The sequence below is a fragment of the Pseudophryne corroboree genome, chromosome 9, assembly GCF_028390025.1.
Source record: "Pseudophryne corroboree isolate aPseCor3 chromosome 9, aPseCor3.hap2, whole genome shotgun sequence".
NCBI lineage: Eukaryota > Metazoa > Chordata > Amphibia > Anura > Myobatrachidae > Pseudophryne > Pseudophryne corroboree.
This window is the reverse complement of record NC_086452.1, coordinates 53585580-53612274: the sequence shown is the minus strand read 5'-3', so window position 1 is coordinate 53612274 and position 26695 is coordinate 53585580. Positions and strand designations below refer to the sequence as shown.

Below are 26695 nucleotides of genomic sequence, written 5' to 3'. Positions count from 1 at the left end.
AAAGTGGTCACACTCTCGACCTCGTCTTTCAGATTGGATTAGAGGTCACTGACCTAAAAATAAACCCAGTCATCTGGTCAGACCACTACTCCCTCTGGTTCTCAGTTGCAACCCCTCAAATAAGATCTCTGCCCGTGGAGTTGACCAGGTATCGTCCAAGGAGGGGTATGACTCCCCAGGCTCTTGCAGCAAATCTGGATCTCTCTGCTATACAGGGTGCCTGTGAAGATCCCTGTTCCCTAGTCCGTTATTATAATAGGGATGTTATGGCTGCAATTGATATTATCGCCCCTGTGCGTTTAAGACCTCGTAAACCACAACGTCAAGCTCCATGGTTCGACAACAGTGTTAGTGAGCTCAAGAAAAGGGGGCGTAGACTGGAAAGACGATGGAGGAAGACTAACCTAGTGGATGACAAAATAAAACTAATAAAACATAACGAAGAATATCAATCGACAATCACTCGTAAGAAAGCACAGTTCCTGTCAAATGAGATCACAGCAGCAAACAATAGGCCAGCTCAACTTTTCCGTACAGTGGAGATGCTTTGCAAGCCAGCATGCCTGCAGACTGATGAGACCCTCTCCCAGGCAAGAAGCAACGAGTTTGCAAACTTCTTTGCAGATAAAATATCCACCATCCGGGCTGGAATCTCCACAGTGCCATCAAAGGAGTGCCAAATTACAAAGCCCGCCAATATAAGCTACCTGCCTTCATGGACCAGCTTTGATCCAGTGGATGTAAAGGACACTGCTGAAATTGCTCGGATTTTGCGTCCCACCACCTGTGATCTGGACCCAGCCTCAACCAAGCTTCTAATAGGTTGTATGGATATAATTGGTCCTGTCTTTACAAAAATTGTTCAATGCTCTTTGCAGACAGGCATTTTTCCTGGACCCCTAAAGGAAGCAATTGTTAGACCGCTTCTTAAAAAACCTAATTTAGATCCCGACTGCATGACCAACTACAGACCGGTATCAAACCTTCCTTTCCTAGGAAAGGTTATTGAGAAAGTCGTTGCAAATCAACTGGAAACCCGCCTGACAACCCATGATATTTATGATCCATTTCAATCAGGATTCAGGAGAAGACATAGCACTGAAACAGCCCTGGTGTGTGTGTTAAATGATCTTCTGATGGCAAAAGACAGAGGTGACTGTTCAATATTAATCCTTCTGGATCTCTCGGCAGCATTTGATACCGTGGACCATGGGCTTCTGATTGAGCGACTGATACATTTCTGTGGTCTGGATGGCACAGTCCTAAGATGGTTCAAATCATTTCTCACAGGCAGGTCACAGAGAGTATCATCTGGATTATACTTATCACCACCAGTGTCATTGCCATGTGGTGTCCCACAAGGTTCTATACTATCCCCCATGCTTTTTGCAGTATACATGCTCCCATTGGGCGAAATAATCAGGCGCCATGGCCTGGTCTACCACTGCTATGCAGATGATACACAACTGTACTTGTCCTTTGCTCCGGGCACTGATAACCCAATAGCAACCCTTAATGGCTGTCTAGCTGAACTACAGGAGTGGATGAGCGCCAGTTGGCTGCGACTGAACCCGGATAAAACAGAGGTCCTTATGATACGACCGCAACATCAAAGGACAAGACTGCAGCATAGCCAACCAACTGGACTTACACTCGGGGATTCAGAATTACAGACCAGTGATCGTGTGCGGAATCTTGGCGTTGTCCTGGATGGTGGCTTGACACTTAAACATCAGATATCAGCCACAATCAAATCCTCATTCTTTCACCTGAGGAACATAGCCAGAATCAAGCACTTAATTCCCTCAGATGATATGCCAAAAGTCATACATGCATTTGTATCATCTCGTTTAGACTACTGTAATGCCCTCTACCTTGGTCTCCCAGCAAAAGAATTGCAGCGCTTACAGCTGATGCAAAACACAGCTGCCAGGCTATTAACCAACCAGCCCCGTTCTAGCCACATAACACCCATCCTCTACTCCCTTCACTGGCTGCCTGTACGATGGCGAATCATCTTCAAGATTGGCTTACTGAGTTTCAAAGCATTACATGACCAAGGCCCAAGGTACCTCAAACAGCTTCTGACCCCATACTGCCCCACTCGATTACTGCGATCTGTAGATGAAGGACTTTTAGCAGTACCTAGAATCTCCCGTAATTCATCTGGGGGTCGAGCTTTTAGTCATGCGGCTCCGACTCTATGGAACTCACTTCCCCGCACAGTGCGAGAGGCCCCAACTATAGAATCCTTCAAAAGTAGACTCAAGACTTTTCTGTTTACTCAAGCATTCCCATAATTGTCCCTTTTAGTATCTTCATGCTTCTGTATTTTATGAAAATGTACTTCATTATTTACTGTACTATATTATGCTATGTATCTGTTAAGCGCCTTGAGTCCTATGGGAGAAAGAGCGCTATATAAATAAAATTATTATTATTATTATTATAGTCACACTGGCAGTGGCACTCCTGCAGCAAAAGTGTGCACTGTTTAATTTTAATATAATATTATGTACTCCTGGCTCCTGCTATAACCTATAACTGGCACTGCAGTAGTGCTCCCCAGTCTCCCCCACAATTATAAGCTGTGTGAGCTGAGCAGTCAGACAGATATATAATATATATATAGATGATGCAGCACACTGGCCTGAGCCTGAGCAGTGCACACAGATATGGTATGTGACTGACTGAGTCACTGTGTGTATCGCTTTTTTCAGGCAGAGAACGGATATATTAAATAAACTGCACTGTGTGTCTGGTGGTCACTCACTATATAATATATTATGTACTCCTGGCTCCTGCTATAACCTATAACTGGCACTGCAGTAGTGCTCCCCAGTCTCCCCCACAATTATAAGCTGTGTGAGCTGAGCAGTCAGACAGATATATATATTATATATAGATAATAGATGATGCAGCACACTGGCCTGAGCCTGAGCAGTGCACACAGATATGGTATGTGACTGAGTCACTGTGTGCTGTGTATCGCTTTTTTCAGGCAGAGAACGGATTATAAATAAAAGTGGTGGTCACTGGTCACTATCAGCAAAACTCTGCACTGTACACTACTGAGTACTCCTAATGCTCCCCAAAATTAGTAAATCAAGTGTCTCTCTAATCTATTCTAATTCTAAACGGAGAGGACGCCAGCCACGTCCTCTCCCTATCAATCTCAATGCACGTGTGAAAATGGCGGCGACGCGGGCTCCTTATATAGAATCCGAGTCTCGCGATAGAATCCGAGCCTCGCGAGAATCCGACAGCGTCATGATGACGTTCGGGCGCGCTCGGGTTAACCGAGCAAGGCGGGAAGATCCGAGTCGCTCGGACCCGTGAAAAAAAACATGAAGTTCTGGCGGGTTCGGATTCAGAGAAACCGAACCCGCTCATCTCTATTATTATTCAGTCAGATTAATCCTAATTTTAGGCTTTGGGCAAAAATTGACAGAGAAACGAGTATGGGAAAGATTTTTACCCAACTGCCTCTGAAGTACCATACAGAGACTGGGCTGAGGCTACTGTCACAGGGCCCATTTATCAAACAATATTTGTGGCTAGCCACCGAAAACACCCGTTTTCGGTGTCTAGCAGCAAGTATTATGTATCCCTGCAATGTAAGAAGGAGGGTATTGCCGCAGGTATCTCCCAGCCGAACTCTGAGGTTTTTTTAAAGCGGCAATTATTTACAAAGTACGAGTTCGACTGGGAGCCCGCACTTTCAGCCAACTCGGACTTACATCCAGCCCTCGGTATATGTAGTAGACAGATCTGCACCTGGAGACGGGTGTAGTACAACTGACCGCCGGTCTCCTGACCGACGCCGGGATCCCGGAAGCATACCGACGCCGGGATCCCGGCGGGGAGGGGCGAGTGCAGCAAGCCCCTTGCGGGCTCGCTGCGCTCGCCACGCTGCGGGTTCTATTCCCACTCTATGGGTGTCGTGGACACCCACGAGTGGAAATAGTCCCTGTTGGTCGGCATGCCGACCATCGGGACAGTGACCCGTCGGGCTGGTGGAGGAGGTCATGTGACTGTCGGTCAGCTGACCGGCGGTCACATGAATACCACCCCCTGGAGACAAGCTTTGCAGGCTAGAGCAACTATACACTGCATAATGCACTAATACATCCCCCCCGGCAGCAGGGACAAGCTGCGCAGGCTGTTTTATAACGCTGGATGCGTACTATTGTCGGAGATAAACCTCCTACTATCAATCTCCTTCAATTGTCTGTTCGTTACCCTTTGTTTACCAATCGATTGGGAATCCCAGGAAGCAGACAACACACGCTGTTATGTCCACCAAATTAGACTGCCTCCACTTTATTCAGCATGACATTATATAGAGAAAAAAGGTACTTGCATGGACACTTGATACACGTCACATTTCAAACAATAATGCATCTCTTCCCATAACTCCTCTCAGGCTGACACCCTCCTTCGTGTCCTTCACAAGAAGTCTAAACACACAAAAACTGTCTAATAACATGTTTTCGAGACTTATAGCTATGACCTTGCTTCGCACAGAACGTACTAACTGTGAAATGTCAGCATTATTATGATTTATCCAGCAAAGCATACTTCTACTTCACTACATCATGGCTGCTACTTAACAAAATGGCTGACACTGCTTAAGCTAAATACATCTATCTTCCTCACTATTCAGTGAGTAAAAGGGGGCGGGCAGGCAATGTGTATATATATATATATATATATATATATACAGTATCTATACATATATATATATATATATAATATATATAGTAAGAAGGAGAGTGTGAGGAGTCATCTCAGTAACAGCCACCACATCAGCCCAAATCTGCGTACCAGCAGTGTTGTCTGTGTAAATTGATGGTTCATCTTTGTGAATACATTCCATAGTAACAGCGTGTCAGCAATGTGCGCAGTGATTTAGGGGGAGATGTATCAAGGCAATGAAATCTGCAAGAACAGGCAGGAGACCGCGAGACAGTTTACTAACTGCCCTGATTCTGGTGTGGCGCTCACAATTCCTGGTGACTGCTCTGTTCAGTCAGGACTTTTGCCCTCACTGTAAGGACAGTTGGGAGGTATGTCGCACTTCACACCACTCTTCATGTGAAGGGAAAGCTGCGCGGTGTCCGGATGATGGGTCGACAGTCAGTAGGTCAACCACTATTGGTCGACATGTATTAGGGTGACATGGACAAAGGGTAGACGTTGACAAAAGGTCGACGTGGCAATGGTCAACACGGGAAAAGGTTGACAAGAGTTTTTTTACGAATATTTTTCATTTGCAACTGTTTCATTCTTTACCATCCACGTGGACTACAACTTTTTTCTTTTTTTTACTTGAAGCCCGAGGTGCGGTGCTTCTTCACCCAGTGTCTGTGACCAAACGTGCTGGCGGCGTAGGTTCTTGGACCCTCTCTGAAAGGAGAAGGGCCCCGTTACTCCCCTACCCCTCAGAGCCAAAAGGCCTACTGAGGAGAAAAAGGGACTGTGGGTCCCCCTTTGCCGAAGTGCAGAGGGACCCTCGTGTATCCCCAAGGTTGGCCGAAGCTTCCCCCTGGGGATTGAAAACAGCCTCTAGCCCTCCCCAAAAGGAGCAACTAGGGGAGAGGGTGGCCCATAAGGGTCTCACCTAAGCCCTAAACAAAAAACCGTGACGTGGCAAACTAGACAAAAATAACTGCTGGTGTTGTGCAAAACACGTGCGTGAATAAATAAATAAATAAGCCCCAGCCAGAAGGCCGGGGGGGTATAAAAAATTATCCTTGCCCTAGCCAGAAAGGCCAGGGCAAAGGAAAGTGGGTGCAGACAGGAAGGGTTGAAGTGTTAAGTGCTTAAGTGCCTTCATGCATTGGACTACAACTGGGAATAGTGACCTTGCCCGCAGCATGGCAAGCGAAGTGAACCATACAAGGGGACACGGTGCACTAATTGGGGGTCCCGGTCATTTTACAGAAAAACCGACACCAAAAACAAACAAAAAACCCTCATGTCGACCTTTTCCTGTGACCGACATTGCAGGGCCAGACCTGCCCAAGCGCAGTGCAGCTCCGGCCATTGGGGGTCATTCCGAGCTGTTCGCTCGGTAAAAATCTTCGCATCGCAGCGATTTTCCGCTTAATGCGCATGCGCAATGTCCGCACTGCGACTGCGCCAAGTAAATTTGCTATGCAGTTAGGATTTTTACTCATGGCTTTTTCTTCGTTCTGTCGATCATAATGTGATTGACAGGAAATGGGTGTTACTGGGCGGAAACAGGCCGTTTTATGGGCGTGTGGGAAAAAACGCTACCGTTTCCGGGAAAAACGCAGGAGTGGCCGGAGAAACGGGGGAGTGTCTGGGCGAACGCTGGGTGTGTTTGTGACGTCAAACCAGGAACGACAAGCACTGAAATGATCGCAGATGCCGAGTAAGTCTGGAGCTACTCAGAAACTGCTACGAGGTGTGTAATCGCAATATTGCGAATACATCGTTCGCAATTTTAAGAAGCTAAGATTCACTCCCAGTAGGCGGCGGCTTAGCATGAGCAAATCTGCTAAAATCCGCTTGCGAGCGAACAACTCGGAATGAACCCCATTGTGCAGATCTTTTAACATCAGAGAGTTATGTAAATATCATTACATACGTCTCTGAATCAGGCCCTGCGTGGGGAGTGACTCTCTTCGTGACAGAAGATCTCTTTGTGACAGTGTAGTGCTTTAGGGGCCGTGGTCATTCCATGTTATTGGCATGGCAGTGACTCTACCAGATGTGCCCCAGCGCTTTGTACCCGCCCACTCCCCTCTCAGCGCCCATGCCATAATTACATGCCCTCCAACATTTCTGACATAAGAAATGGTACAGATGAGGAAAGGGTACGTGGTCATGGGAAAAGGGGGCGTGTCCATGCAGCGCTGCTGTAGAAATCTATAGCAATCAGGAGACACTGCTCCCGGTACAGTACAGCCCCTTTTTGGCCGGTACAGACCATAAAAAACGGTACAGTTGGAGGGTATGTAATAATTATCTTTTTTAACATTAATTTATATTGTACCAACATAAATTAAACCACTGTACAGCTGGGGAAAGGCACAGGAATATAGCAATGCTGGGGATTAACAAGTAGACAAAGCGGTAAGAGGGCGCAAGCTTTCAGTCTATAGGCTGGAATCGGTTGCTCTGTAAGTTGCCTTCACAATAAAGATGTATGGTGCAATGTAACAATAGCAGCTTCCCGGGACGTGTAATTTATAATTAGCTGGTACGCCACAGGTAGGCTATCTTCAGAATACAGTGTTCGCTTATATGGCAGGTACTGTAACAATAGCATCGGATCGATGTAACACTGTACCACAGTGCTCACACTTAAGTCACATCGGAGTATTGATCAGAAGGATTTGGAGTGTAAAGGAACGGAAGACATTCTGTGATTCTACATTTCTGCGCTGACTTTTGTCTGTCTCTGCAAGGTTCCATCAGTGTGTTCCAACTGTACCTGCTTTTATTCTCCTGACTTTGTTAATTACCATACCCACTGCCTTTAATTAAATCTACCCTGAATGATTTCAGCTAAAAGTACTCACAATGTCCCCCAGTAGGAGAGCGCTGTGCGGCAAATCAGACCAAAATAGACATTTGGGAAGGTGATGTGTGCTGACTGCGCTAGTGAACAGTTGTCGTGCCAGGTCCTGTGCAGTTGTTGTGCTGTAATTACAGCAATTGTGTTGTTTTGTAGACACTGTGTTGTTTTAGTGAAGTTGACACTGATTATGTCTATAATGGAAGCTTAGAAACGAAAACTAGTCGATGCTGGGATTATTATCATTTTCTGTGTATATTGGCAACATATTATATAGTGCTGTATAATAGGACAATAAACAAGTGTGATAAAATATAAGTACATATGTAGGGAGGATCATTTACATAGCAGCCAATGTATTCTCCTCCCAACGTTGATGTTCATTAGAATACCTTGTGTGAACATTACATAAATCAGGATTAAGGGGGACATTTACTAAGCAGTGATAAGAGCGGAGAAGTGAGCCAGTGGAGAAATTGCCCCATCAACAAATCAGCAGCTCTATATCATAGTAACATAGTAACATGGGAGGTCATTCCGAGTTATTCGCTCGCAAGGCGATTTTAGCAGTATTGCACACGCTAAGCCGCCGCCTACTGGGAGTGAATCTTAGCTTCTTAAAATTGCGAACGATGTATTCGCAATATTGCGATTACAAACTTCTTAGCAGTTTCAGAGTAGCTTCAGACTTACTCGGCATCTGCGATCAGTTCAGTGCTTGTCGTTCCTGGGTTGACGTCACAAACACTCCCAGCGTTCGCCCAGACACTCCTCCGTTTCTCCAGCCACTCCCGCGTTTTTTCCGGAAACGGTAGCGTTTTTTCCCACACGCCCATAAAACGGCCTGTTTCCGCCCAGTAACACCCATTTCCTGTCAATCACATTACGATCGCCGGAGCGATGAAAAAGCCGTGAGTAAAAATACTATCTCCATTGCAAAATTACTTGGCGCAGTCGCAGTGCGGACATTACGCATGCGCACTAAGCGGAAAATCACTGCGATGCGATGAAATTTACCGAGCGAACGACTCGGAATGAAGGCCATAGTATCTGAGGTTGAAAAAAGACAATTTTCCATCGAGTTCAACCTATTTGTGGTCTCCTATGCATGATGATTTGACTAAAATTTCTGACTGATGCTGCTGTCAGCCGTTGCATTTTATCCCAATTTATAGTAACTATAATGCATGACTATGCACCATACCCCTGGATATCCTTATCCATTAGGAATTTATCTAACCCATTCTTAAAGGTGTTGACAGATTCCGCCATTACAACTCCCTCAGGCAGGGAATTCCAAACACGTATTGTCCTTACTGTGAAAAAGCCTTTACGCAGCATTGTGCGGAATCTCCTCTCCTCTAACCTGAGCGAGTGTCCACGAGTCCTCTGTGTTGATCTAACCAAAAACAGGTCCCGCGCAAGCTCTGTGTATTGTCCCCTTATATATTTGTAGATGTTGATCATATCCCCTCTTAGTCTCCGCTTTTCCAATGTAAACATGCCTAGTCTTTCAAGCCATTCCTTGTATTCCATCGTCTCCATGCCCTTAATTAGTTTGGTCGCCCTCCTCTGTACCTTATCTAGCTCCAGGATATCCTTTTTGTAGTACGGTGCCCAGAATTGTACACAGTATTCAAGGTGTGGCCTCACTAGTGATTTATATAACGGGAGTATAATACTCTCGTCCCTAGCATCAATACCCCGTTTTATGCATGCTAATATCTTATTATATCATTTTATAGTATGCCAATTATAGATGTTACTTCAGTGCTGATTGGTTGCCATGGGCAACTTCTCCACTGGCTCACTTCTCTGCTCTTATCACTGCTTAGTAAATAAACCCCTTAGTACAGTATATGTAGAGCAAGGAATGCAGCTATCATCCGATCTCCTCCCAGCAGAGAGGCAAGTTAGATTTGGACACCTGGGTCCAGAAAGGCTCTGTCCGACGACGCAGATCCTGGACCTGTCACGCCTACAAACTGGGGATGCCACGCCCCCCATTTTGAAGATCAGTTCCGGGTGCTGCCCTTCCCCCCCCAAATCCTGCTGCTGACAGGGTGCTGTGAATGATTTTGCAAGACCCGTCTTGCACCTGCGCAGCTCCCCTTTGTATTTGTATGTACACAAACTTGTATTTGTAATCGAGTTTGTGTACAAATGTATTACAGATGGAGCCTCGCTCAGCTAACCTTTTCTGTAGCGCCTAGGTGCACCAAGGTTTATTAGCATAATCCTTTCATCTATTGTTCTCAGATGCAATACAATACAGAGAGATCAATACAGCAGGGGATTAAGGGGGTCATTCAGACCCGATCGCTGCTCTGTATTTTCGCTCAGCAGCGTTCGGGTATGAACTGCGCATGCGTATGCACCGCAATGCGCAGACGTGAGGTCCCTCCAGCAACGGGGAGTGCAGTACAGCGACGGGATGGCCGAAGAAAGTGATCGCACCAACGATCGCAAGAAGATTGACAGGAAGAGGCCGTTTGTGGGTGTCATTTCCTAGGAGTGTCCGGAGAAAAGCAGGCGTGCCCAGCCGTTTGAAGGGAGGGTTTCTGACGTCAGCTCCGGACCGGATCATCGCAGTGGGTGAGTAAGTCCTGAGCTGTGCAGAGACTGCACAAATAGCTTTCTGCACATGCATTCGCACCCCTGCACAGCGATTACCCCCTCCCCCTGTAGGAGGCGACTACCTGGTCGCAGCAGTGCAAAAAAAGGCCTGCTTGCAACCAGGTCTGAATTAATCCCTAAATCATTACAGCAGGGGATTAAGTCCGACAGCACTGGCTCAGTTAATCCTATTAAAGGGATAGATGAGCAGGGCTCCATCTGTATTTAATTATTAATTACCAGTTACACATATTCCACAGCACTTTACAGAGAATATTTGACCAATCACATTTGTCCCTGGCTGAGTAGAGCTTACAATCCATGGCCCTCATTCCGAGTTGATCGCTAGCTGCCGTTGTTCGCTGTGTAGCGATCATTTAAAAAAAGGCAAACCTGCGCATGCGTATGCATCGCAATGCGCACGCGCGGCGTACGGGTACAAAGAGCATCGTGGTTTTGCACAGGTTCTAGCGACGCTTCCAGTCGCACTGGCGGACGCAAGGAGATTGACAGGAAGTGGGAGTTTCTGGGTGGCAACTGACCGTTTCTGGGAGTGTTTGGGAAAATGCAGGCGTGGCCGGGCGTTTGCTGGGCGGGTATCTGATGTCATTACCGTGTCATTCGTCGCAGCAATCATCACACAGAATAAGTAACTGCAGGGCTGGTCTTGTCAGCCTCCCATCCGCAGCCCTTGGATGGGGGGGACAGCCTCGGGCTTCACCCCTGGTCCTTGGGTGGCTGGAGGGGGGGGGACCCCTTGATTGAAGGGGTCCCCACTCCTCCAGGGTACCCCGGCCAGGGGTGACTAGTTGGTTATGTAATGCCAGGGCCGCCGGGACCTATATAAAAGTGTCCCCCGGCTGTGGCATTATGTATCTGGCTAGTGGAGCCCGGTGCTGGTTTCAGAAATACGGGGGACCCCTACGCTTTTTGTCCCCCGTATTTTTGGAACCAGGACCAGGCGCAGAGCCCGGTGCTGGTTGTTTAAATATGGGGGAACCTCTATCATTTCCCCCCCCATATTTTTGCAACCAGGACCGGCTCAAAGAGCCCGAGGCTGGTTTTGCTTAGGAGGGGGGACCCCACGCAATTTTTTTCAGAAAAATAAACACTTTCCCATCCTCTTCCCACTGATAAACATGCACGGATCTCATGGATCCCTGCATGCCTATCCAAACACGGGATAAAAAAGCAGGTCTGTTTTTTTTTAAAGCACTTTTTCACGAATTGTATTTCTGCACGGCAGTGTTTGGCTATTGTCGGCAGTGTTTGTGATTTGCACTTTTTAGTAAATTACCGATTTCTACCAAATTGCAGGCGTATTTGACCGATGGTGTATTGATTCGTGATTTTTTCCTAGAACTTCCAAAATATTACGAATGCCCTCATCACTGCCGAGATTTTTGCTTAGTAAATTACCGAAATGACACTTTGAAGAAAAAACGGCATCTCGGTCAAAATCGGGACCTTAGTAAATATACCCCATAGTGGGAATCTAATCCATGACCTTAGTGCTGTGCAGCAGTAATGCTAACCATTACAACATCCGTGTTGCCCAGAGTCACACATAGGACCTAATTCAGACCTGATCGCTGGGCAGCGATTTATGCACTGCTGCAATCAGATAGTCGCCGCCTACATGGGGAGTGTATTTTAGCTGTGCAAGTGTGCGATCGCATGTGTAGTAGAGCTGTACAAACAGATTTTGTGCAGTGTCTGCACAGCCCAGGACTTAGCCGCTGCTATCGCTTCAGCCTGTTCAGGATAGGAATTGACATCAGACACCCTCCCTGCAAACGATTGGACACGCCTGCGTTTTTTCAAACACTCCCTGAAAACGGTCAGTTGCCACCCACAAACAGCTTCTCCCTGTCAATCTCCTTGAGAACACCCGTGCGAATGAATCCTTCGCACAAACCCATCGCTGAGCGGCGATCCTCTTTATACCCGTGCGACGCGCCTGCGCATTGCGGTGCATGCGCATGCACAGTTTAGACTAGAGATGTGCACCGGAAATTTTTCGGGGTTTGTGTTTTGGTTTTGGATTCGGTTCCGCGGCCGTGTTTTGGATTCGGACGCGTTTTGCCAAAACCTCCCTGAAATTTTTTTGTTGGATTCGGGTGTGTTTTGGATTTGGGTGTTTTTTTTTACAAAAAACCCTCAAAAACAGCTTAAATCATAGAATTTGGGGGTTATTTTGATCCCATAGTATTATTAACCTCAATAACCATAATTTACACTCATTTTCAGTCTATTCTGAACACCTCACACCTCACAATATTATTTTTAGTCCTAAAATTTGCACCGAGGTCGCTGGATGGCTAAGCTAAGCGACACAAGTGGCCGACACAAACACCTGGCCCATCTAGGAGTGGCACTGCAGTGTCAGGCAGGATGGCACTTCAAAAAAATAGTCCCCAAACAGCACATGATGCAAAGAAAAAAAGAGGCGCACCAAGGTCGCTGTGTGACTAAGCTAAGCGACACAAGTGGCCGACACAAACACCTGGCCCATCTAGGAGTGGCACTGCAGTGTCAGGCAGGATGGCACTTCAAAAAAATTGTCCCCAAACAGCACATGATGCAGAGAAAAAAAGAGACGCAATGAGGTAGCTGTGTGACTAGCTAAGCGACCCAAGTGGCCGACACAACACCTGGCCCATCTACGAGTGGCACTGCAGTGTCAGACAGGATGGCACTTCAAAAAAATAGTCCCCAAACAGCACATGATGCAGAGAAAAAAAGAGGCGCAATGAGGTAGCTGTGTGACTAAGCTAAGTGACCCAAGTGGCCGACACAAACACCTGGCCCATCTAGGAGTGGCACTGCAGTTTTCTAGCGAGAGGATGAGTGCTTCCATCCTCATGTGAAGCTGAACCACTAGCCATGAACATAGGCCAGGGCCTCTGCCGTTCCGTGCCACTCCGTGTCGTAAATGACATATTGGCAAGTTTACACTTCTCATCAGACGCTTTCAATTTTGATTTTTGGGTAATTTTACTGAACTTTTGTTTTTTGGATTTTACATGCTCTCTACTATGACATTGGGCATCGGCCTTGGCAGACGACGTTGATGGCATTTCATCGTCTCGGCCATGACTAGTGGCAGCAGCTTCAGCACGAGGCGGAAGTGGATCTTGATCTTTCCCTATTTTAACCTCCACATTTTTGTTCTCCATTTTTTAATGTGTGGAATTATATGCCAGTATCAATAGCAATGGCCTACTACTATATATACTGCGCTCAACTGAAATGCACCACAGGTATGGATGGATAGTATACTTGACGACACAGAGGTAGGTAGAGCAGTGGCCTTCCGTACCGTACTGCTATATATACTGGTGGTCACTGGTCAGCAAAACTCTGCACTGTACTCCTCCTATATAATATACTGGTGGTCCCCAGTACCCACAATTAAGCAGTGTGAGCACAGATATATGCAGCACACTGAGCACAGATATGGAGCGTTTTTCAGGCAGACAACGTATAATACTGGTGGTCGCTGGTCAGCAAAACTCTGCACTGTACTCCTCCTATATAATACTGCTGGTCCCCAGTCCCCACAATAAAGCAGTGTGAGCACAGATATATGCAGCACACTGAGCACAGATATGGAGCGTGTTTCAGGCAGAGAACGGATAAAACTGGTGGTCACTGGTCAGCAAAACTCTGCACTGTACTCCTCTTATACTGCTGGTCCCCAGTCCCCACAATAAAGCAGTGTGAGCACAGATATATGCAGCACACTGAGCACAGATATGGAGTGTTTTTCAGGCAGACAACGTATAATACTGGTGGTCACTGGTCAGCAAAACTCTGCACTGTACTCCTCCTATATAATACTGCTGGTCCCCAGTCCCCACAATAAAGCAGTGTGAGCGCAGATATATGCAGCACACTGAGCACAGATATGGAGCGTTTTTCAGGCAGACAACGTATAATACTGGTGGTCACTGGTCAGCAAAACTCTGCACTGTACTCCTCTTATACTGCTGGTCCCCAGTCCCCACAATAAAGCAGTGTGAGCACAGATATATGCAGCACACTGAGCACAGATATGGAGTGTTTTTCAGGCAGACAACGTATAATACTGGTGGTCACTGGTCAGCAAAACTCTGCACTGTACTCCTCCTATATAATACTGCTGGTCCCCAGTCCCCACAATAAAGCAGTGTGAGCGCAGATATATGCAGCACACTGAGCACAGATATGGAGCGTTTTTCAGGCAGAGAACGTATACTGGTGGTCACTGATCAGCAAAACTCTGCACTGTACTCCTCCTATACAATACTGCTGCTACCCAGTCCCCACAATAAAGCAGTGTGAGCACAGATATATGCAGCACACTGAGCACAGATATGGAGTGTTTTTCAGGCAGACAACGTATAATACTGGTGGTCACTGGTCAGCAAAACTCTGCACTGTACTCCTCCTATATAATACTGCTGGTCCCCAGTCCCCACAATAAAGCAGTGTGAGCACAGATATATGCAGCACACTGAGCACAGATATGGAGTGTTTTTCAGGCAGAGAACGTATACTGGTGGTCACTGATCAGCAAAACTCTGCACTGTACTCCTCCTATATTACCCAGTCCCCACAATTAAGCAATAAGCACAAACGGAGAGGACGCCAGCCACGTCCTCTCCCTAACATTTCCAATGCACGAGTGAAAATGGCGGTGACGCGCGGCTCCTTATATAGAATCCGAATCTCGCGAGAATCAGACAGCGGGATGATGACGTTCGGGCGCGCTCGGATTAACCGAGCCATACGGGAGAATCCGAGTATGCCTCGGACCCGTGTAAAATGGGTGAAGTTCGGGGGGGTTCGGTTTCCGAGGAACCGAACCCGCTCATCACTAGTTTAGACCTGATCGCCCACTGTACGAAAACACAGCCTAGCGATCAGGTCTGAATTACCCCCTTAGTCACGTAGTGGTAAAAATGTTATCAGTGTGGTGTATGGGTGTTGCGAGCCTGTCAGATCTAACATGCATGGTGCATGCCTGTTGCAGGGTTAAACATATAACACTTACACATCCAGGGCCATAGAGAGTGATTACAAACCCAGGTACTTTAGGGGGCGTGGCCTAATGGGATGTAGTTATGTGACTGGCGTTCAGGAGACCACCAGTCACAATACCTCCCCCTACATCCCGCCTCCTCACAATCCCGATGGTTGGTATGCTGGCCAACCAAGACTATTTCCTCCCCCCCCCACGCGCACACCAGGCCTGTCTGGACCCACCTCAGCCCAGCACACAGCAACGAAACTGAGGGGAGAGAAACTGCTGCCACTACAGGTAAGAGGGGGCCGGTGGGGTATCAGTACATTTATTAATAATATCAGTACTATTATGCTTTGGTTGTGTTAAGCTTGCTAGTGTGCCACACTTAATGTATCAGCAAACGCACAGGTAATGTTACTGGGCCGCTGCGGCCTCAGGGGGTCATTCTGACCCGATTGCATGCTGCAGTTTATCGCAGCGGTGCAATCGGGTCAGAACTGCGCATGCTCCGGTGCCGCAGTGCACCGGCGTATGCCAGACGGCCGAAGGCCGTCGGCCTGCTACGGTCGCCTCTGCCTGATTGACAGGCAGAGGGGGTCGCTGGGCGGAGGGGTGCCGGAAAGGCCGCGTTTGGCAGCCGTTTCGTGGGCTCGGTCCGGCCAACGCAGGCGTGGCCGGACCGAATGGGGGGTGGGCCGCAGCGGCTGCTTGACATCACACGCAGCTGCTGCGGGCCGGGGAGCGATGAGTAGCACCCGGCCAGCATGCTAAAGCTGCGCTGGTCGGGAGCTACTCTTGAAGTGCAAAGGCATCGCCGCTGTGCGATGCCTTTGCACTTCTGCGGGGTGGGGGGGCCGGCACTCGGGGCGGGATAGCCCTGTGCTGGGCGTCCCCCCGCATGTCAGTGTGAATGATCGTAGCTGTGCTAAATTTAGCACAGCTACGATCAACTCGGAATGACCCCCTCAGTGCAGGGCTTTCATTTACCAGATGAAGGTACATATTAATGCGCTTCTGTTCTCCTATTGGTGTGAGACGTTATGATAAAAGATGGTGGCTGCCTTTAAAATACCGACCAATTTCAGCTGCTTCACGGAATCAAAAAAATGTTCCCGCTGCAAACGGAGACAGAAGGGATGTGCAGTTACTTGCATCATTTCCCTGTGACATACCTCACCGACCTTGAGCTCAGGCTTATCTGACTGAGATAGCGCTGCATAGGTCAGTATATTATAAATACGGATATTCTGTCAAGCATAACTAATTGTGTGTGTTGCTAATAAACAAGGTCATTCACTAGTTATCTGCAGATATAACAATGTGTCTTGGGAATTTTTTTTAAAAAGAGGAATAAAAATAAACTTCTTTTGCTTAAAGCGAGCCAGTCACATACATAATACACACCGGAGGCAGCCATATTGAACTAATATTTTGCTTATCAGTTCACTAGGAATTCAAGCCTCAGTGGTGTCATTTGTTCCTGGTGAATTGATTGGATTAGAGATGCTTTGCATTTTTTGAGCCAATTTCGAATTCCACCAAAGGCCCCGATCCGGTTGGTGGTGGAGTCTCCCGTAGAGGCAGTCCAAGCTGCGGGTTTGAGATCTGTAGCTCGCATTCGCTGACTGAGCCTTACCCTTCACTGCCTGTATAAAAGATAAGTGCTGTTTGGATGGGCAGAAGTCAAATAAAATATTTTTTGGCTTAAAAGGTGCTGCTCTCCATATTGCAGCGTCTAGGGCAGTCCGGGCCAACTTGCGGCTCTCCAGGTGTTGTGAAACGTCAAGTCCTCCTAGCACGCCCTGCAACAGTTTTGCTATTAGGGATTGCTATAACTATGGCAGGGCATGCAGGGATTTGTAGTTTCACAACAGCTGGCGAGCCATAGGTTGGCCAGAACTAGTCTATCGGACGACAATGTTGCCCCGTCGGCCGTGGCCCATGTGTTTGGCTTGCAGGATGTCTGAGATGGGACCATGCTGCCTAGAAAGCTGACACAGAACCGCCTGGCGCATCTTAGGTCTCTCCGGGTGTTTAGCCTATTCCCGGTTCCAGTAGCCCCACCCCCTCATTGTGATATCATGATGTCACATGTGCAAGAGTTGGGGCCAGCATTATCATCCTGCTGAAGCCCTGGTGTTTGGACCTCACCACTAGACTTCCTGGCTGCCACTGACATTGGGGTGGGGAATATGCAGGTATGCTGAATCACGTAACTGTGGTCCACTTTACAATGCTGGTAACTGAGCATTGTGTAGCAGGGTCGGGCCACAATGAAGTAATCTCACTGTCATGCCACCCACTCCACACACTTTTGCTGCACCATGCGGCTCCTTGCCAACCTGGCTGCCCCCTCCTGGAGGGCATAGACCATAAACTAGCAACCACCTCTCCAAACTCCCAATCCCAACTTTCCTACCACGGGAGAAGAAGGCCAGAGGTACAGTAGCCTTCAAATCGGTTCTGTCCCATCTAAGTGGTACTATTGCAAGGTAGGAGTTACACTGGTGTTCTGCCAGTCCCATAATACACCTAAATAGTATCTATCACCATATTCCTGCTGCCTAAAGCACAGCTGCATTTTGAGAATAGAAAGGCGTATGCGCAGAGCCCAATTCCCCCCTGCCTTCAGTGGCAAACGCAGGATTTTCATGGGGGGGTTTCCAGAACTGGGTGGAGCCAAGCACGGGGGCGGGGACTGAGGTGACCCAGTACATGCTGGGTCCGTAAAACTAGTGTGTCTGTGTGTATATATATATATATATATATATACATATCTATATATGTACACATATATACCGTATATACACCTATATAATAAGAATTTACTTACCGATAATTCTATTTCTCATAGTCCGTAGTGGATGCTGGGGACTCCGTAAGGACCATGGGGAATAGCGGCTCCGCAGGAGACAGGGCACATCTAAAGAAAGCTTTAGGACTAACTGGTGTGCACTGGCTCCTCCCCCTATGACCCTCCTCCAAGCCTCAGTTAGGATACTGTGCCCGGACGAGCGTACACAATAAGGAAGGATTTTGAATCCCGGGTAAGACTCATACCAGCCACACCAATCACACCGTATAACTTGTGATCTGAACCCAGTTAACAGTATGATAACAGAGGAGCCTCTGAAAAGATGGCTCCCAACAATAATAACCCGATTTTTGTAACAATAACTATGTACAAGTATTGCAGACAATCCGCACTTGGGATGGGCGCCCAGCATCCACTACGGACTATGAGAAATAGAATTATCGGTAAGTAAATTCTTATTTTCTCTAACGTCCTAAGTGGATGCTGGGGACTCCGTAAGGACCATGGGGATTATACCAAAGCTCCCAAACGGGTGGGAGAGTGCGGATGACTCTGCAGCACCGAATGAGAGAACTCCAGGTCCTCCTCAGCCAGGGTATCAAATTTGTAGAATTTAGCAAACGTGTTTGCCCCTGACCAAGTAGCTGCTCGGCAAAGTTGTAAAGCCGAGACCCCTCGGGCAGCCGCCCAAGATGAGCCCACTTTCCTTGTGGAACGGGCTTTTACAGATTTTAGCTGTGGCAGGCCTGCCACAGAATGTGCAAGCTGAATTGTACTACAAATCCAACGAGCAATAGTCTGCTTAGAAGCAGGAGCACCCAGCTTGTTGGGTGCATACAGGATAAACAGCGAGTCAGATTTCCTGACTCCAGCCGTCCTGGAAATATTTTCAGGGCCCTGACAACATCCAGCAACTTGGATTCCTCCAAGTCCCTAGTAGCCGCAGGCACCACAATAGGTTGGTTCAGGTGAAAACGCTGGAACCACCTTAGGGAGAAACTGAGGACGAGTCCTCAATTCCGCCCTGTCCGAATGGAAAATCAGATAAGGGCTTTTACAGGATAAAGCCGCCAATTCTGACACGCGCCTGGCCCAGGCCAGGGCCAACAGCATGACCACTTTCCATGTGAGATATTTTAACTCCACAGATTTAAGTGGTTCAAACCAATGTGACTTTTGGAACCCAAACTACATTGAGATCCCAAATTGCCACTGGAGGCACAAAAGGAGGCTGTATATGCAGTACCCCTTTTACAAACGTCTAAACTTCAGGGACTGAAGCTAGTTCTTTTTTTTGGAAGAAAATTGACAGGGCCGAAATCTGAACCTTAATGGACCCCAATTTCAGGCCCATAGACACTCCTGTTTGCAGGAAATGTAGGAATCGACCCAGTTGAATTTCCTCCGTCGGGCCTTACTGGCCTCGCACTACGCAACATATTTTCGCCAATTGCGGTGATAATGTTTTTGCGGTTACATCCTTCCTGGCTTTAGATCAGGATATGGATGACTTCATCCGGAATGCCTTTTTTCCTTCAGGATCCGGTGTTCAACCGGCATGCCGTCAAACGCAGCCGCGGTAAGTCTTGGAACAGACAGGGTCCTTGCTGGAGCAGGTCCCTTCTTAGAGGTAGAGGCCACGGATCCTCCGTGAGCATCTCTTGAAGTTCCGGTTACCAAGTCCTTCTTGGCCAATCCGGAGCCACGAATATAGTGCTTTCTCCTCTCCATCTTATCAATCTCAGTACCTTGGGTATGAGAGGCAGAGGAGGGAACACATACACTGACTGGTACACCCACGGTGTTACCAGAGCGTCTACAACTATTGCCTGAGGGTCTCTTGACCTGGCGCAATACCTGTCGAGTTTTTTAATCATGTGGACGACTTCTGGGTGAAGTCCCCACTCTCCCGGGTGGAGGTCGTGCTGAGGAAGTCTGCTTCCCAGTTGTCCACTCCCGGAATGAATACTGTTGACAGTGCTATCACATGATTTTCCGCCCAGCGAAGAATCCCTGCAGCTTCTGCCATTGCCCTCCTGCTTCTTGTGCCACCCTGTCTGTTTACGTGGGTGACTGCCATGATGTTGTCCGACTGGATCAACACCGGCTGACCTTGAAGCAGAGGTCTTGCTAAGCTTAGAGCATTGTAAATGGCCCTTAGCTTCAGGATATTTATGTGAAGTGATGTATCCAGGCTTGACCCTAAGCCCTGGATATTCCTTCCCTGTGTGACTGCTCCCCAGCCTCGCAGGCTGGCATCCGTGGTCACCAGGACCCAGTCCTGAATGCCGAATCTGCGGCCCTCTAGAAGATGAGCACTCTGCAACCACCACAGGATGGATACCCTTGTCCTTGGTGACAGGGTTATCCGCTGATGCATCTGAAAATGCGACCCGGACCATTTGTCCAGTAGGTTCCACTGGAAAGCTAAAACTTTCACTAAGAAGCTCAGGAGAGCCCCTAGTGTGCACCCTTCTCGTCGGGCACAGAAATCTAACTGAGGTTTGGAGGAGGGTCATAGGGGGAGGAGCCAGTGCACACCAGTTAGTCCTAAAGCTTTCTTTAGATGTGCCCAGTCTTCTGCGGAGCCGCTATTCCCCATGGTCCTTACGGAGTCCCCAGCATCCACTTAGGACGTTAGAGAAATATATATATATATATATAAATATATATATATATATATATATATATAATATACACATAGCATATTAAACATGCATATATATATCCATTTCAAGCTTCTCACACTCGCTTACAAAGCCCTCACCCACTCCTCTCCCATCTACATCTCTGACCTTATCTCCCTTTACACTCCCACCCGTCCTCTTCGCTCTGCTAATGCACGCCGATTCTCCTGCCTACTGATTACTTCCTCCCACTCCTACCTCCAAGATTTTTCACGTGCTGCTCCAATTCTCTGGAATTCCCTACCGCTCCCCCTCAGACTCTCCACCTCTCTACAAAACTTCAAACAGGCTCTCAAGACCCACTTCTTCACCAAACCCAGCCAAATCTCATCCTAACCCTCTGTTCTACGCTCTCTATGTACCCCATCTGTGTCACCTCTGTCTATCTATCCCTCCCCTTTAGAATGTAAGCTCTCACGAGCAGGGCCCTCTTCCCTCACGTGCTTATCCTTTGTCTTACTTTAATAATCTTCAACTGCATCAACTCCAGCAGTCTTCTGCCACCTGATACTTATTCCAGTGTCATCTGCTGATGTAACTATGTTTATTTACCCTGTACTTGTCCTATACTGTCATCAACTGTAAGTTGCTGTTTTCCTGTTTGATTATTTATGTACTCTGTAATTGGGCGCTGCGGAACCCTTGTGGCGCCATATAAAGGATAATATATATATATATATATATATATATACATACAGTACAAGTATATATACGCATGTATATATATCATGTGTGTGTGTTTATATGTATGTATATACATGTATATATGTATGCACAAATTGCACATGGATATATATGTACTATAATTAAAATAAAGTAAACTTTTATGAAGCACTTACAAGTGCCACCAGGAAGAGAGCAGGCTGCAGAGGACGCTAGACAGCCATTAACAATACTCATGCAGCATTAAAAAAAAAAAAAAAAAATTATTTTTTTTTTTTTGGTGGAGGGGGGTTTCTGGGTACTCGGAAACCCCCCCTGGGTGCGCCACTGGCCTTGTGTTGCAGACCCCTTTGTGCAGCAGACCCCCCCATACCTGTTGCTAGCGGTGCCATGTTTCTGGTGAGGACTTTGGAAAGATGGTGAATGCGCAGAAGAAGAGTAGTAGCCTGTAACCTGGCTGTGTGGACATATTAAAGCAGGGGTGGGGAACCTCAGGCCCACGGCCCGTATAAGGCCCGCAAAGCCACTTGATCCGGCCCTCCCAGGCTCACCTAACCAAGGTAGATGCCGGGCACCCACTGAGATTTTGTTACTAGCGGGTGCCCGGCTTCTTCCCCTCAGCAGCAGTCGGAGGCAGGAGCTCACTCCTGAGCTCCGGCTTCCGGCTCTGGCAGTGTGCGTCTGTGCCTGTGCGGTGCTATGGGAGAGATGTCATGACGTCTCTCCCATAGTTCTGAGGAGCAGGCAGCCAGGCAGAGGGCAAGGGTCCGGAAGCAGGAGTGTGGCTGGTGAGTATTGTTTTTTTCTTTCTTTTAATGTGTGTGTGTGTGTGTGTGTGTGTAAGCGGCAACTTCTAGGGGTCATATCTAATGGGGGCATATCTACTGGGGGCAGGCTAATTTTTAAGTTGATAATTTTTGTATGGCCCCCGAAGGATTTTATAAATATCCAAATGGCCCTTGGTAGAAAAAAGGTTCCCCACCCCTGTATTAAAGTATAAATACGGTTATTCCATATACAGTAATGTCAAACACTGACCTTACTGGCTTTTAAACAACCTCATTATTCATGTTGCTTCTAATGAAAATGTCCATGCACATATTAAGCCATATATTGTTTTTAGTCTATTTTGTATGTATTGATTCTGAGAATCCAGCAATTCTCAGAGCTGTGACAGGTGATTGGCCGTAGATGTATAGGAAACAGCATGATTTAATAGGAAGTCCAACCGAGAGTGTAATTGTTGCAGAGTCTCCGGAGACGGAACATCAAGCTCTACTTGTGTGATGTGTAGTTAAGTAATATTAAAGGCACACATTAATAATCTTCTAAATATATCCACAAAGTACTGCTGCACAGTTGTGGATTGTGACAAGGAGTTCTGGACGGGTCTGTTCAGCGGTGACAGCTGACACAATGCGAAAAGACAAAAGCCCCAGTTACACACTTACACATACTGTATGCCTAGTTCCAAAGCAGTGACGTGCGGTGAGGTAAATGGCTGGGGAGGCACTGGCTAATATCAAAGACAGATTTACATATATATGAACCCAATAGCAGAGCATGTCGGGGAGGGCTGCACTATGCTGTAGACTGTGCAGACTACTGGCATATGTCATAAGGGACACATCCCTTAGCGCAAGTGACTGCACTGCCATTGCTAGGCACAGTACACACTGGCCAGAGTCACTTACAGTACAGTACATTATATAGTGGGCAGCAACTCTGGCACGCAGTCAGGCAGCCAGTGACATTGGGCCTAATTCAGACCTGATCGCAGCAGCAAAATTTTTCTCTAATGGGCAAAACCATGTGCAGTGCAGGTGGGGCAGATGTAACATGTGCAGAGAGATATAGATTTGGGTGGGGTGTGTTCAAACTGAAATCTAAATTGCAGTGTAGAAATAAAGCAGCCAGTATTTACCCTGCACAGAAACAATATAACCAACCCAAATCTAACTCTCTCTGCACATGTTACATCTGCCCCCCCTGCAGTGCACATGGGACCTCATTCCGACCTGGTCACACGCAGGCGGATTTTTGCACTGCTGTGACCGGGTAATCACCGCCTACAGGGGAGGGGGTTAGGACTGTGTAGGGGAGCGATCGCTTGTGCAGAGAGCTGCACAAACAAAAAGTTTGTGCAGTCTCTGCACAGCTCAAGACTTACTCAGCCGCTGCGATGAATCTTCTTGGAGCTGACGCTAGGATCCCTCCCTGCAAACGGCCGGACACACCTGCATTTTCTTCGTCACTCCCCAAAAACGGTGAGTTGACACCCCCAGACGGCCTCTTCCTGTCAATCTTCTTGCATTAGCCGCTGCTAACGCTTTCTTCGTTCTTGTCGTAGCTGCCGTCGCCGGGCAGCAAAGCGCCTGCTCATTGCGGCTGGCACGCATGCGCTGTTGATACCCCGATCGCACGGCTGCAAAAAACTGCAGCGTGCGATCGGGTCGGAATGACCCACATGGTTTTGCCCATTAGAGAAAAATTTTGCTTTTGTGATCAGGTCTGAATTTGGCCCCTAGTCACTGTACCATACACTATAAGTAGGCTTTGTGTCCAGTTTCTTATGGAACACTTGTATTTTTTTTTTTTTTGGGGGGTGGGGGGGTTCTGTACATTTTGCTAATCAATCATATTAGTTATTAATAAAACCCTGCAAAAAGGGAAAGAGAAGCTCTGTCTCTGTAATACTCCTTTCACGCCGCACAAATTACCCAGTATATTGCCGGGTTGACATGGGTTTAGGTGCGGTGTGAAAGGGGTATATTCCGATTTCCCGCGTCGCATGGCCTGGTATTTCAACCCGGAAGTAAAGCAGGGTTATTCCCGGGTCAGGTGCACAGTGTGAATGGGATGCCGGGTCGATGTGATCCGGGATTCGTTCACACTATAGGGATAGGCGGCACTTGGGAGATAATCAGATCTCCAAGCACTGCCTCTGCACACGTCACTGGGCACGTCACCAACCTGGGTTGGTGCCGTCAGTCTGAAAGGGGTCACGTGACCTGCTTTAGCGATGTGAAAGTGGTATGAGTCTTGCAGCAGCACCATGTCAGTACAGGGGGAAGGTGGCTGAGCTCTCTTCCTGGCAGAGACCTGTGCCTTCTCCCCCCTGCCCCCCCCCAACACACACACATACACACACACACCCGCACAAACACACACACACACACACACACACTACAGATTTAAATCATTAAGGAAAAAATAAAAATATAGACTGCTGTTAATGTATACATTCTTACAAAAGACAGTAAAGTGGACAGTACTGTGTCATATGCCACTAGCAGACCCTCCAACATGACCCGCCCCACTAGGTACAAAATGCTCTGTTTCTGGACTTCCCTCTTAATTTATGATTTCCATCACCTGTGTTGAACTAGTTAAATGATAAGAAAGCTGTTTCTTCACAGGTGATGGCAATAATAAATTAAGAGGGAAGTCCAGAAACAGAGCATTTTGTACCTAGTGGGGCGGGTCATGTTGGAGGGTATGCACTAGAGAAGTACCTCCGCTCCATACATAACATAAGACCAAATTGGAAACGTGTCACATAAAATCTTGCCATGTAAGAGTGTGCATGGGCAGTCAAATAACACTTGTACCTTTTTAATAGACTGTTTCTGTAAAGAAACCTCTTCCCCCTCAGCAGCAGTACAGTGGTCAGCTATATGTTTGCTGGGGCCAGTTAATGATAGCTTTCCCACACTATGGTGCCCTCAACATTAAACCTTGCTGGATGATATGGTGATAAAAGAGCTGGGGATCAGGCATTTCACTGTTGTTTACCTGCCTGGTGATCTGTATGAGGAAGATGTCTCCTTCTTATGGCTGTATCCCACGTTCAGGGCAGAACAGGAGAAGGAGGACGAATGAGGTAGCTAATGCATATGCATAACTGAGGGGCGTGCCTTCAGCCTGTGTCAAGGCACGCATGTCAGAGCTGCCTCAAGCTGGTGCTGTTTTCAATGCAGGATTATGCCTGACTCGTGGCTCCGCCCCCAGCTCCGTACAGCATTTGAAGGCTAGAGAGAGGCAGATCTCTCAGTGCCTCTCTCTCCCCTGCTCTCTGCATTTGCGGAGTGCTGCAACTTCATATTCCAATGACAATAGCATCATTTTATACTGATCTGTGTTCTAACACAAATCAGTGTAAAAAACAGCTATTTTCACTGGAATATGACAGGTGAGGCTCTGCCTCCCCTGACTGCACGTCCCTGTTCCAAAGCACCTCACATACACAAAATCTATAAATGTTAGCTCAAAAGCAAGGAAGAATTATACATAATAATATTAATAGATTAGATTTTACTGAAAATACAGAAAACCATGACTATAATACAGAGGCGAGGCAGCCATTTTGAGTCATAAATTTAAATTCATCTTACTCATACAGGTACCAGGTGAGGCAGCCATCTTGGCCACACTACATAGGTTATACTAGGCGGAATAGGCAATGCCAGGTGGAGATGACACGTAATGACACATAATGGGGGAGCTACAGAGTACTAAAGCGATATAGACAAAACAAGATTATCAGATTCATCCTACCCTCGTGAGTACCATGGGTGGCAGCCAACTCGATGGACAAATTATCTTTTTTCAACCTTATTAACGATGTTACTATGCAGGGGCGGATTGGGATGGAAAACCAGCCCGGGTAAAATTTATGGAAGCAGCCCTAATGGGGGTGCGGTCTGATGAGGGGGTGGGGTCTGATGAGGAGGTGGGATCCCTCCTCATAGGATCTGATTGTATGCAATTGCGGCCTTCCTTGCGTCTTTTGCTACAGTTGTGTCTGAGACCTGGGGCAGATTGGGAACTAAAAGTGTCCCTGTAAAATTTTGTAGAAATGGCCCAACATGGGCAGCACAAGAAGTATAACATACCGTGTAGCCATGGCGGCATCACTGGATGGCAGAGTTGCTGTACTGCAGAGATGGAATAACAGAATGAATGGGGACAATGCAGTGTACTGAGTGCGGTGGGCTGTCTGTCATGTTGGGGGGGGGTGAGGCCACATGACAACAAAGTGAGGCCACATGACAACAAAGTGAGGCCACATGACAACAAACAAAACAGGCCTCACAGACACGTCGGCCTACGAGGACTCTTCCAATCCGCCTGTTACTGTGTATGTTACCACGGTATCCGTTCACATGGTCGACCATGTTATGGTCGACAGTGATTAGGTCGACCACTATTGGTCGACATTGACATGGTCGCATGGACACATGGTCGACACATGAAAATGGTCGACACATGAAAGGCCGACACATGAAAAGGTCGACATGAGTTTTTTAACTTTTTTTCTTTTGGGGAACTTTTCCATACTTTCCGATCCACAT

General features: G+C 47.4%; 1 long non-coding RNA gene across 1 annotated transcript in view; it reads right to left on the bottom strand.

Moving 5' to 3' along the window:
* Positions 1-25304, bottom strand: part of LOC134956668 (uncharacterized) — a 233538-nt gene extending 208234 nt beyond the window's left edge. Inside the window, exon 1 of the long non-coding RNA XR_010186076.1 lies at positions 25137-25304. This is a non-coding gene — a long non-coding RNA (uncharacterized LOC134956668). The remainder of the gene's footprint in view (positions 1-25136) is intronic.
* Positions 25305-26695: the final 1391 nt, after the last annotated feature.